Source organism: Lathyrus oleraceus, chromosome 3 (assembly GCF_024323335.1).
Source record: "Lathyrus oleraceus cultivar Zhongwan6 chromosome 3, CAAS_Psat_ZW6_1.0, whole genome shotgun sequence".
Classification (NCBI taxonomy): domain Eukaryota; kingdom Viridiplantae; phylum Streptophyta; class Magnoliopsida; order Fabales; family Fabaceae; genus Lathyrus; species Lathyrus oleraceus.
This window is the reverse complement of record NC_066581.1, coordinates 467,658,818-467,670,434: the sequence shown is the minus strand read 5'-3', so window position 1 is coordinate 467,670,434 and position 11,617 is coordinate 467,658,818. Positions and strand designations below refer to the sequence as shown.

At 39.9% G+C, this 11,617-nt stretch overlaps 1 non-coding gene across 1 annotated transcript; it reads left to right on the top strand.

Annotated features, from left to right (window-relative positions):
- Positions 1-10,430: 10,430 nt before the first annotated feature.
- Positions 10,431-10,537, top strand: LOC127133264 (small nucleolar RNA R71). Its single transcript, XR_007807251.1, has one exon. It is a non-coding gene; the product is annotated as a small nucleolar RNA R71 (small nucleolar RNA).
- Positions 10,538-11,617: the final 1,080 nt, after the last annotated feature.

Here is an 11,617-nt window from a genome sequence, read left to right as displayed (position 1 = left end):
ACAAAGCGCTTTCGCTGTTTTTGAAATAGTTAAAAACAATTAAGTTTAAAAAGACGTTGGACGACTTTCGATCTTACCCAACAGAATTGAAGTGCGGGAAAACTTAAGTTGAAAGTTAAAATAGCCCTTAAGTGTTTCTACGAACAATTATACGGATTACTGGTTCAATTACGATCCTTACATTCTAACCTTATAAATTTAGTCAGACATGGTAAAGTAAAAGTGCATTAAAATAAATAAAAGTAGTGCGAGTGCGGAGAGTAAATAAAAGTAGTGCGAGTGCGGGAAGTAAATAAAAGTAGTGCGAGTGCGAGAAGTAAATAATTTAAAGCGAGTGTGAGGAAATAAATAATTTAAAGCGAGTGCGAGGAAATAAATAATTTAAAGCGAGTGCGAGGAAATAAACAAAAGTAAAGCGAGTGCGAGGAAATAAATAATTTAAAGCGAGTGCGAGGAAATAAATAATTTAAAGCGAGTGCGGGAAAATAAATAAGATAAAGACAAGTAATAAAAACCTGCTCCAATCGGAGGGTTGAATAAATTACAAAGCGGAAATGAAAATGGCGGCAGGATTAACTTCCTTCAAAAGTGCTTCAAACTCGATTACAGACTCTATCACAGACTCGATTACACAATTGTGGTAACACTCCAATGCGAAGAGATTACCACTTTATAATACTGAATATATGCCTAAGTGAAACAAAGTTGCTCTGAGTTTGCCTCTGCTCTAAGTTTGGATGATTGTAAAAGTGATTTCGAGTTTCTATTTATAAGCAAGTAAAAAGATGGAAATGACAAGGATGCCCTTCAACTTGAAAATGGGAGGGAAAAACTTTCCTCTTGTGTCGCCCGCCACAAGGCCATGGCGCCCGCCACAAGCACAAAATGAGGCACCTTAGTGGAAGTAGTGGGGAACGTGGAAGTTGAGGGAAGTTGAGCTTGGACACGTCATGGCAGGGTCTATGGCGCCAACCATGGGGTAGGCCACAAGTACAAAATGCTGAATTTTATGGTTTTTGGCTCTTTTTCGCTCATTTTCTCGATCGGGGCTCCGATTAAATTAAAAACCTGAAAACAAAGGAAAACATAGCAATAACACAACAAAATAACAATAAAATAACTACAATGCATGTGAAATCGCAGTCGAAAATACGCTAAATTTCAGTGTTATCAAACTCTCCCACACTTAAACCTTTGCTTGTCCTCAAGCAAAACATTAAAAAGCTCATAAAAGAAAATTTGTGTAAACGAGTGTTTTAGGTAAAAATTCTAAGTTCAAGTCGGGATGCAGTGATAGGTACTAACTGAGTGAACTAAGGGTATCATGATGACACTAATCCGCAAATACGAACATAAACTTCATTCCTATATTAATCAACCCATATTATCCCACAATACCTAGGCCTGCCTCTTCATCTCTTTTTGTGTCCTTTTCATTCAGGCGCAATCATATTAAGCCCGTTATCCGTACATGCTTCGTAGTAGAGTTGCCTGTTAGTGATTATGATATGAGCATGGGATTTCGGGCACATAAATATGTGTAAACCCTTTTATTGGACCCAACTGTAGTTGTGGGGGATCGGATCGTAATCCGCCCTACCGAGTTCAGCGCCAGATACCTCTGAACCAACTAACAGTGGGTAAGTTTTTCTTTTTCTTTTTCTTTTTGTAGCAATTTTTTACAATTCTTTGGTTTAAATGACTTTGTGAGGATCACCTATACCGGAGTTACCTTTTTGCTTTTTGTTTATTTGTTTTTCTGGATCATTCACTCATTTGCATCGGTCCCCTACGTAGAGGATGCGTAGGCCGGAGCTGACTGCTGAGATAAACTACTAAGGACTTATACGGAAATGATGATTAAGGCCATGGTATATGGGGTTTCGGGAATGATTCCTATATTTATGAAGTCTATGGTGCTAAAACAGATACTGATGTTTCGCAAAGTTCTCCCAAGTCACCGCATCCTTACTCAAAACATGTCTTTAAAACCTGAAAACTTTCGGAATAACACTATTTTCTTTTTCAAAAAAAGTTCGGTGGGGCTAAAGGTATGGGGAGGTAAGATTGTACTAAAGATCTACTATATTTGGTGACTCGTCAAACTCATGCATTATACTAAAAAGCAAAATAAACAACTAAAAGGAAATAACAATAAATAAACTATCTAAGAACAGCAAATAAAAAGCGATAAAGGAAAAATGAGAAAAAACAATAAAGAAAAGACGATATAGTCTCCTCCCACACTTAAATCGAACATTGTCCCCAATGTTTCGAAATAAGATAGGGAAAGAGTTACCTGACAACCTATTGCTGACCACTAGTGCCCTCGCCATCCTGAGGTGGACGACGAGATCGGGTACGACGACGGTCTCTCTGAACCATCCTCGCCATCAGGGCATCCTAAGCGGTCCTCACCTCTCGAAGGTGACCTAGAAAGGTACCCTGAGTGTTTTCTATGAGAGCAATGTGTTGCTGGTGGTATTGTTGCTGGCGGGCTTGTGTATTGGTAACCGTAAGCAAAGACTGTAGAACAGTGTCGTAGGACCTGTCTGTCCTCCGCTGCGATTCTTGCATGAAGTTCATGTTATCCGTCATTTGTTGCTGGATGGTAGAGAGAAGGTCGTCACGCCTTTGCTCTCTAGCCATGTGGTCACGCCACATCTCCTATGTAATATAGAAGCCAGGAGTGGTACCTGCAGAAGAAGAAGATGGTACAATATGTGATGGTGAATGATGATGGGGGGACACATGGGGTACGGAAGATCTCTCTCGCCGATCATATTCATCATCAGTGTCATGTCCCGCCTCATCAAGAATGTTAGGAGGAATAGGACCTAAAATAGGTGGAGCATCTAAAGCGTAGGTCCAATTCCTTTCATCTCGTACATCTGTACGTCTAGTGCACGGTAAAACAATAGACGAGATGGCTACACCATGAACCATAAGCATATATCATCCTTCTCTCCTCGAGCGGCATAATTTCATGTCTCTCAAAAATTTTAGGTTAATTGTGCGAGGAGGTAAGGGTTCTAGGGTAGCCATCTCATCGTTCAGGTTAAGCGCCCGAGCAATAGATGTAATCAATCCACCAAAAGAAATCGGTCCCGCTTTATTCAAAGTTAAAGTCATATGGGCAAGCATGAACGAGACTGAATTAATACGTCTATTTGTGAGACTTCCTTGTAAAAATAGAAGCTCTCTAGCATTAACCTTATTTGGATTCTCCCGGCCAAAAATAATGCATGCCAACAGATATCTAAAAACTCTGATGGCCGGGTTATGGATAGTTGAGGCAAGAACTCCTTCAAAAGAGTTTATGGAAGTGTTTGATAAACGCTCCCAGAAGGAAAATACCTCAACAGACCATTCGGAATCCAAAGGGGGCTCACAAATAGCACCGTCCCCGTGAGGGATTCCTAACAAGCTGGCTAGTTCGTCGGTACTGAATTGGTATTCAACAACAAACATTCTAAATTTGACAGTACCAACTGTGCTAGCAGTGTTAGGGTTGACAATATAAATTAAGGAACTCAAAAGTTCAATTGTCAACCGCTCATAGGTAGGTTCTTTATTGGAAAAGAAATTATGCAAACCTAAATTATCTAATAAATGAAATATGCTATGATAGATACCTAAAGTGTAGAGACAATTTTCGTCAACATACCTTGTCGGGAGGATTTCCCGATTTTGCAACCGTTCAATAATTTTTCTTTGTCTATCCCCCGGTTTCCCTCCTCGAAGAATGAATCCGTTAAACTCCATTTGAAAGCTCTTGAAAAGTGATGAAGAAGATGAAGTGGTTTGTGAAAAGGTTGGATTTTTACGAAATCCGACGGATGAAAATGAAAATGGAAATCGGAAAGATGATTTGTACGGTGTGGTGGTTAGAAAAGTATGAGCTTTTTGTGGGTTCAAGGATGTTTTTCCAAGGTGAAAAAATGGGTTTGGAAGGTTGTAAGTTGCAAAAATAGTGAAGAAAGGGGTTCTACCCCCGACCTTTTCCAGACGCTGTGGCGGGCGCCACAGGGTGTATGGCGGGCGCCACAGGGTGTATGGCGGGTGCCACAAGGTAAAATCTGGCTGAGCCGGATTTTGGTCCTTTGGTTTGGGCTTCTCTTGTCTTTTGGTTTTGAGGGGTCCGGATAGCATTTGTTTTGTGATTTTCCTAGCATCATTGACTTACATAATTTTATAAAGGTAAAAACAAAAATAAAATTGAAACAAAAATTAAATATTAGACTAATAAATAAATAAATAACTGAAAAATAAAAAATGAAAATAAAACGAAAAATAAGACATATATAGATAAAAGTAGAAATATCAATGTATAGATGTAGCTTATATAATATTCCAAATGCGATAATATATAAAATGAGTTACGTAAATACGAGAAATATAAAAGAGAGATAAAATAAGATGAAATGGTGAGATCATATAGTAGGGATGTCATCTTCCTGAGAGGCTCCACGGAGCATGGCTACCTCCTGCTTGAGCTTTGCGATCTCCTGATATAGACAGTCGGCTTCAGTAGCATGAGTGAGATCAGACACTCCCATCTGTAAACCGAGGTCAACCACCTCCTGTCTAAACGCTGCGATCTCTCTACGACACTCCGCAATCTGAGTGCGGATGTCGGGTGTCTGCAATGAAAGATTATTAGAGAAAATAGTGATTCTGGGAGATGGTGGTATAGGTGCGTATTCAACAATGGGTGGTGATCTTGCTTCCTCAACGGTCTCTCCCTGGCCCTCCAGAGCATAACTCTAATTCGCTGGATCATGCACACTGGTCATCATAGGATCTGGCAGTGTGAAGTAATGGATAGCCTCGTTGTCGACTAACAGTCGAAACTGACATGGGTGGAAAGAGGCTCTCCTCATCAATCCTCTGGTCAAACAGAAGTCGATGTCCATGGTAGTGTACCTACAGTAGATCCGGAGATGTGACAGCTTGCGAGACAGACCTAAAGCGACAGCAATCTGCGTGATGATTCCGCCCACATGGATGACTCCTTCGGTAGATCTGGAGATACCGCTGAGACTGTATAATAAAAAGTTCCCACATGCTACTGGGCGAGACTGGGATGCACAAAATAATAGGAAGATCTCCTCTTCACTCAGTAGTGTCTCTGCATCCGGCCTTCCCAAGAAGGAATGTGCTAATATCATCTAAAAGTATCTGAAGGCGGGGTTATATATGACATGAGACAGTTGCGTAGATGGATCTTGGCTTTGGCCACCCGATATATCACTCCAAAACTTCTCGACCTCCTTACCCAGAAAATATCCCATAGGTGTCTCCGGGATAACATCAGGAGTGGTCTGGAAACCCAATAAGTCGCTGAACTCTTTCTGGCTGAAAGAGTACTCAACTCCGAAAAGCCTGAAAGCAGCATACCCATCTGGTCCAGAGTATGGGTCATAGTCGAATGAACTCAAGAACTCCAGTGTTAGGCTCCTGTAGGTGTTACTCAAGTCATCTGCAAACTCGTCCCCGTGAAGCTGGTGGCTAAGGAATCGAATACTCGGCTCGATACCCAGTGCCTCCATACAGTGCTGATCAGGATAACGTGTGGGTGCCATAGGGCGCTGATATAGAGCGATCTAGCACTCTCTCTGAGCATTATCTCTATAGGCCACGTGCATGTCATTGAAATCCTGCATCCTGCAAAAGTTAAGAAAGTGATCCTGAAAATGCAAATCATTCAAATTTTAGTCTCAATGCAAAATATGATAAAATAAAATAAAAATAAAATTAAATAAATATGAAAAAGTAAAATGAAAGAAAAACCATGGGTTGCCTCCCACGCAGCGCTTGTTTAACGTCAATAGCTTGACGATTAGAATTTATACACCTGTAGTAGTAGGAATCGGTGGATCAATCAGGGTGTGGCTCGAATAGTGTGCTGGAATGTCTCCTCCTTCGTAGAGCTTCAGTCTTTGTCCATTTACAATGAATGGACTACAAGTATCGTTCTTGATTTCTATGGCTCCGGATCTCATAATCTTGGATACTTCGAAAGGACCAGTCCATCTTGAACGTAGCTTTCCAGGGAAGAGTCGTACCCTAGAGTTAAAAAGGAGAACATGATCGCCTATATTGAAGTTTTTCTTTACTATTCTTTTGTTGTGATAGGATTTTGTCCTCTCTTTATATATTTTTGCATTCTCGTAGGCAGATTGCCTAAGTTCTTCTAATTTATGAATGTCTAGGGTACGCTTTTCTCCAGCGGCTAGGTGGTCTAAATTCAAAGTTTTAATGGCCCAATAGGCCTTATGCTCTAATTAGAATGGTAAGTGACATGATTTTCCATAAACTAGTTGATAAGGAGTAGTTTCTATAGGGGTTTTGAAAGCGGTTCTATAGGCCCATAATGCTTCTTGAAGCTTCTGAGACCAGTCTCTCCTAGAAATAGAAACGGTTTTCTCTAGGATTTGTTTTATCTCCCTATTAGATACTTCTACTTGGCCACTAGTTTGTGGATGGTATGGTGTTGTTACTCTATGCCTAACTCCATATTTTCTTAAAAGTTTGTCAAATATTCTCGATATAAAGTGTGATCCTCCATCGCTTATGACTAAACGTGGTGTTCCAAATCTAGGGAATATATAGTTTTTAAATAGTTTGATTACTACCCTAGTGTCGTTTGTGGGTGCAACTATAGCTTCAATCCACTTAGACACATAGTCTACAGCTACTAAGATATACCTGTTTCCTAAGGATGGTGGAAAAGGTCCCACGAAATCTATACCTCATACGTCAAAGAGTTCTACTTCCTGAATGTTTCTTAGAGGCATTTCATCACGCCTTGAAATGTTTCCAGTGTGTTGGCATCTATCACACTTGACAATGCAAGCATAGACATCACGCCACATGGTAGGCCAGAATAAGCCAGCTTGAAGAATCTTGGCGTATGTCTTAGAGGTGCTCGCATGTCCACCATAGGGTGCAGAATGACAATGCTTGATAATATTATTTACCTCTTCTTCTGGAACGCAACAGCGAAAAATGCCATCTTGACCCCTTTTGAAAAGGAGCGGTTCGTCCCAATAGAAGTTTCTCACATCGTGGAAGAATTTCTTCTTGTGGTGGTAGTCAAGATCAGGGGGTACTATATCAGCAGCAAGGTAATTAACGAAATCTGCATACCAGGGTACGTTACTTATTGCTAAGGAATTTTGGGAATGTTTATAAGGATCTAGGTTATTATCTTCAATGGTTTCTACTCTAGCGATCAGTCTATCATAGGCGAAATCATCATTTATGGGTACTAGTTCTGGTTTTAGATGTTCTAACCTAGAAAGGTGATCAACTACTACATTTTCAGTGCCTTTTTTTTATCTCTTATGTCTAAATCAAACTCTTGTAGTAATAGAATCCATCGGAGTAACCTGGGCTTGGCATCTTTTTTACTTAATAGGTAACGAATGACAGCATGATCGGTGTAAACTATAATTTTTGCTCCTACTAGATAAGATCTAAATTTGTCTATAGCGAAAACTACAACGAGTAATTCTTTTTCAGTTGTTGCGTAGTTAAGTTGGGCAGCATCTAGGTTTAGTTATTTTGGAGAAGTCCTTAATGAAACGCCGGTAGAATCCAGCGTGTCCAAGAAAGCTTCAGACTTCTCTGATGGTTTTTGGTGGTTTTAGGCTTTCTATAACTTCTATTTTAGCTCTATCTACCTCTATACCTTTTTCAGAAATTATATGTCCTAAAACTATTCCTTCGGTTACCATGAAATGACATTTTTCCCAGTTCAGCACGAGGTTCACCTCCACGCATCTCTCCAGGATTTTCTCAAGGTTAGCAAGACAATTGTGGAAATAAAATCCGCAAACCGAGAAATCGTCCATAAACACTTCCATGATACCATCTAGGTAATCTGCAAAGATTGACATCATGCAACGTTGGAAAGTAGCTGGGGCATTACAGAGGCCGAATGGCATTCGTCTGTAGGCAAAAGTTCCATAAGGGCATGTAAATGTAGTTTTTTCTTGATCTTCGGGGTGGATAGGTATTTGGAAGAATCCAGAGTATCCATTTAGATAGCAGAAGTAAGAGTGTCTGGCTAGACGCTCCAACATCGGGTCTATAAATGGTAAAGGGAAATGATCCTTCCTAGTTGCTTTATTTAATTTTCTATAATCTATACACATCCGCCATCCTCCTTCTAAACGTTTTGCTACATGTTTGCCTTTATCGTTTTGCACGAATGTGATGCCTCCCTTTTTAGGTACTACATGCACAGGGCTCACCCACTTACTATCCGAGATCTGGTAGATTATACCTGCCTCAAGTAACTTAAGAACTTCATTTTTAACTACATCACTCATTATAGGGTTTATTCTTCTCTGATGTTCCCTATAGGGTTTTGAATCTTCTTCTAGCAAAATCCGATGCATGCATACAGATGGGTTTATACCTTTCAGGTCAGAGATATTATATCCTAAGGCTGAGGGATATCTTCGTAAAACATCTAAATGTTGGTTCGTTTCCTCTTGGCTCAAGGTAGAACTAACTATAACTGGACGATTAATCTTTTCATCGAGGAACTCATATCTCAGGTTCTTAGGTAGTTTTTTAAGTTCTAAGGTTGGTTTCTTAGGGAATGGCATAAGATCTGGGGTAAGGGATAAACATTCGTAAAGGTTATCATTGATGTAAGGTTTCTTAAAGTCATCATCTTCCCTTATGAGAGTTGATGGTAACTTAATTGTTTTTATAATTTCTTTTTGTTCTAATTCTCTAACACATTCATCAATGATATCTAAGGCATAACACGAGTCTCCTATCACAGGTACCATAAGAAATTTCGAAAGTATAAATTCTATTTTCTCGTTGCCTACCACAAATGTCAACTTTCCTTTCTTGACATCTATTATGGCTCCTGTAGTCGATAAGAATGGTCTACCTAGAAGGATTGGTATATCATTGTCCTCTTTGATGTCCATGACAACAAAATCAGTAGGGATAAACAACTGACCTATCCTAACGGGAACATCTTCTAAAATGCCTATCGGATATTTAACAGATCTATCGGCTAACTGAAGTGACATCTTAGTGGGCTGTAATTCTCCTAAGTTTAACCTCTCACAAACCGCTAAAGGCATTAAGCTCACACTAGCTCCTAAGTCTAGAAAAGCTTTTTCGATGACATGATTACCCAAAAGGCAAGGAATGGAGAAATTTCCAGGATCTTTATCTTTCTTTGCTAATTTGTCCTCGGAAATAGCATTACACTCCAAAGGCTTCGGATCGTCAAGTCTTCGTTTGTTGGTAAGGATGTCTTTGAGAAACTTTGCATAAGAAGGTATTTGGGTGATGGCTTCTGTGAAAGGGATTTCTACATGAAGTTTTTCTATGACTTTAATAAATTTTTGATACTGTTTATTGATCTGGGTTTGTTTGAGTCTTTGCGGATATGGTATAGGTGGTTTATATGGCAGGGGTGGTACGTAAGTTTTATCTTTAGGTTCTTCTCCTTTTTCTCGACCTTCCTGGTGTTCAGGTTCCTCTGGTTCCTTTACTTCGTCCGTGAGTTTGGTACATTCCTTAGAAGTTTCGGGTTCACTCAATCTAGGGTTTGGTGGCTCATCATAAGCGTTCCCACTTCGTGGGGTAATGGCATTGGCTTATCCTCTCGGATTTTGTTGAGGTTGTCCAGGGAATTATCCTCCAGGTGTAGTCTGAGGGGCTTGGTTTAAAACTACCTGAGAGATCTGGGTTTCAAGAATCTTGGTATGAGTAACTATTTGGTCAACCTTGGTTCCTAACTGAGTAATCAATTCGTTAACATGAATGTTTTGGTTCATGAACTCTTTGTTTTGTTGGGTTTGAGCGGTGATAAAATTTTCCATAATTTTCTCAAGGCTCGGCTTTGATGGTACAGGTTGCATAGGTTGATTTGATCTAGGGGCTTGATAACTAGGTCTCGGGGGTGCATTATTTTGAATAGGGTTATTATTTTTATAGGAGAAGTTCGGGTGATTCCTCCATCCAGGTTTATAGGTATTCGAATATGGGTTCCCTTGGGTGTAGTTCACTTGCTCAGAGTGGGTTTCGTTTAATAGACTGCATTCTGCAGATTGGGGTCCTTTGGTTCCACATATCTCACAATCCGACGAAACTGCGGCTATAGTATTCGGGTTTATGCACATATGCTCGACTTTGAGGGCTAATGCATCCATTTTAGCTTGCATAATGTCTATAGAGCTTAGTTCATGCACTCCTTCCTGGGCTTCCTTCTTTCTACTATCGCTCGTTCGATTCCCCATGATTGATGGTTTTGAGCCATATCTTCGATGAGGGCACTAGCTTCAGGATAAGGTTTGTTCATCAGAGCACCGCCTGCGGCAGCGTCGATGGTCATCTTTGTGTTGTAATGAAGTCCATTATAGAAGGTTTGAATGATTAACCAATTTTCTAAGCCATGATGTGGGCATGCTCGTAACAACTCTTTATATCTCTCCCAAGCTTCGAACAACGATTCTCCTTGGTTTTGGGTAAATCTAGTTATATGGTTTCGAAGAACGACGGTTTTACTCGGGGGAAAATATCTAGCAAGAAAAACTCTTCTAAGGTTATCCCAAGTCGTAATGGAATTGGGTGGAAGGGAATCTAACCATGATAGGGCTCTATCTCTGAGGGAAAAAGGAAATAATCTTAAACGTATTGCCTCAGGAGAAGCTCCATTGGTTTTAAAAGTGTCTGCTAATTGAAGAAATATTTTTAAATTTTGGTTTGGATTCTTAGTAGCGAGACCCGTGAATTGTCTCTGTTGCACTAGTTGTAACAGGGATGGTTTAAGTTCAAAATTATTAGCTGGGATTGTTGGGTTTACTATACTAGAACTAGGTTCTTCATTTGATGGTTGAGCGAAATCCTTAAGAGGCCTTTGGTTTTGATCTTCGGCCATAGCTCTCTTAATTGTATGAAAGAATAAACGTGCGCGAGCGTAATGTTCAGGTTCCGCCAGAGGGTATACTAAGCTTAAACTTCCGGTGTTGCGAGTTCTTCGCATTGACCGGCGGGAAATAGTCTAAGTCTAAACGATATAACAACAGGAAAATGAAATTTGACGAAATTGGTCCCCGACAACGGCGCCAAAAACTTGATGCGGTGTTTCGCAAGTATACGAACGCGTCAGAGTAATATAAAAGATTGTCGAATCCACAGAGACCAAGTGTCAATCTATCGTTATCTATTGTTATGGTGTTTATCAAAGGCAATCAAAATAGGTGTTTTTGGAGTGTGCAATGAAAAGTAAAGTAATGAAATAAAGTTCAATTAATAAAGACAGGGTCGAATGTAATTCACGTAATCAATTAATAATCCAAGTACTTGCTAATAGAGCTACTTATGGGCAGTGTTTCCTACTTTGAAAAGAACTAATTTAACAGGAACTGTCGCTTTCGCGTATTCAGAACCGAGTTATACTCCCTAATAAAACCCTCTTATTGTCACTTATAAAAAGGCGCGCATTGCGTTAGAGTAGTAAACCTATTTTTAAGAAATATAGTATCTTAACTAAGTTGAAAAGTATTATAACCTGGATTTCTTAACCAAAAGAGGTTCTTACGAACCAGACTCTAAACTTATAAACGCGTCCGAA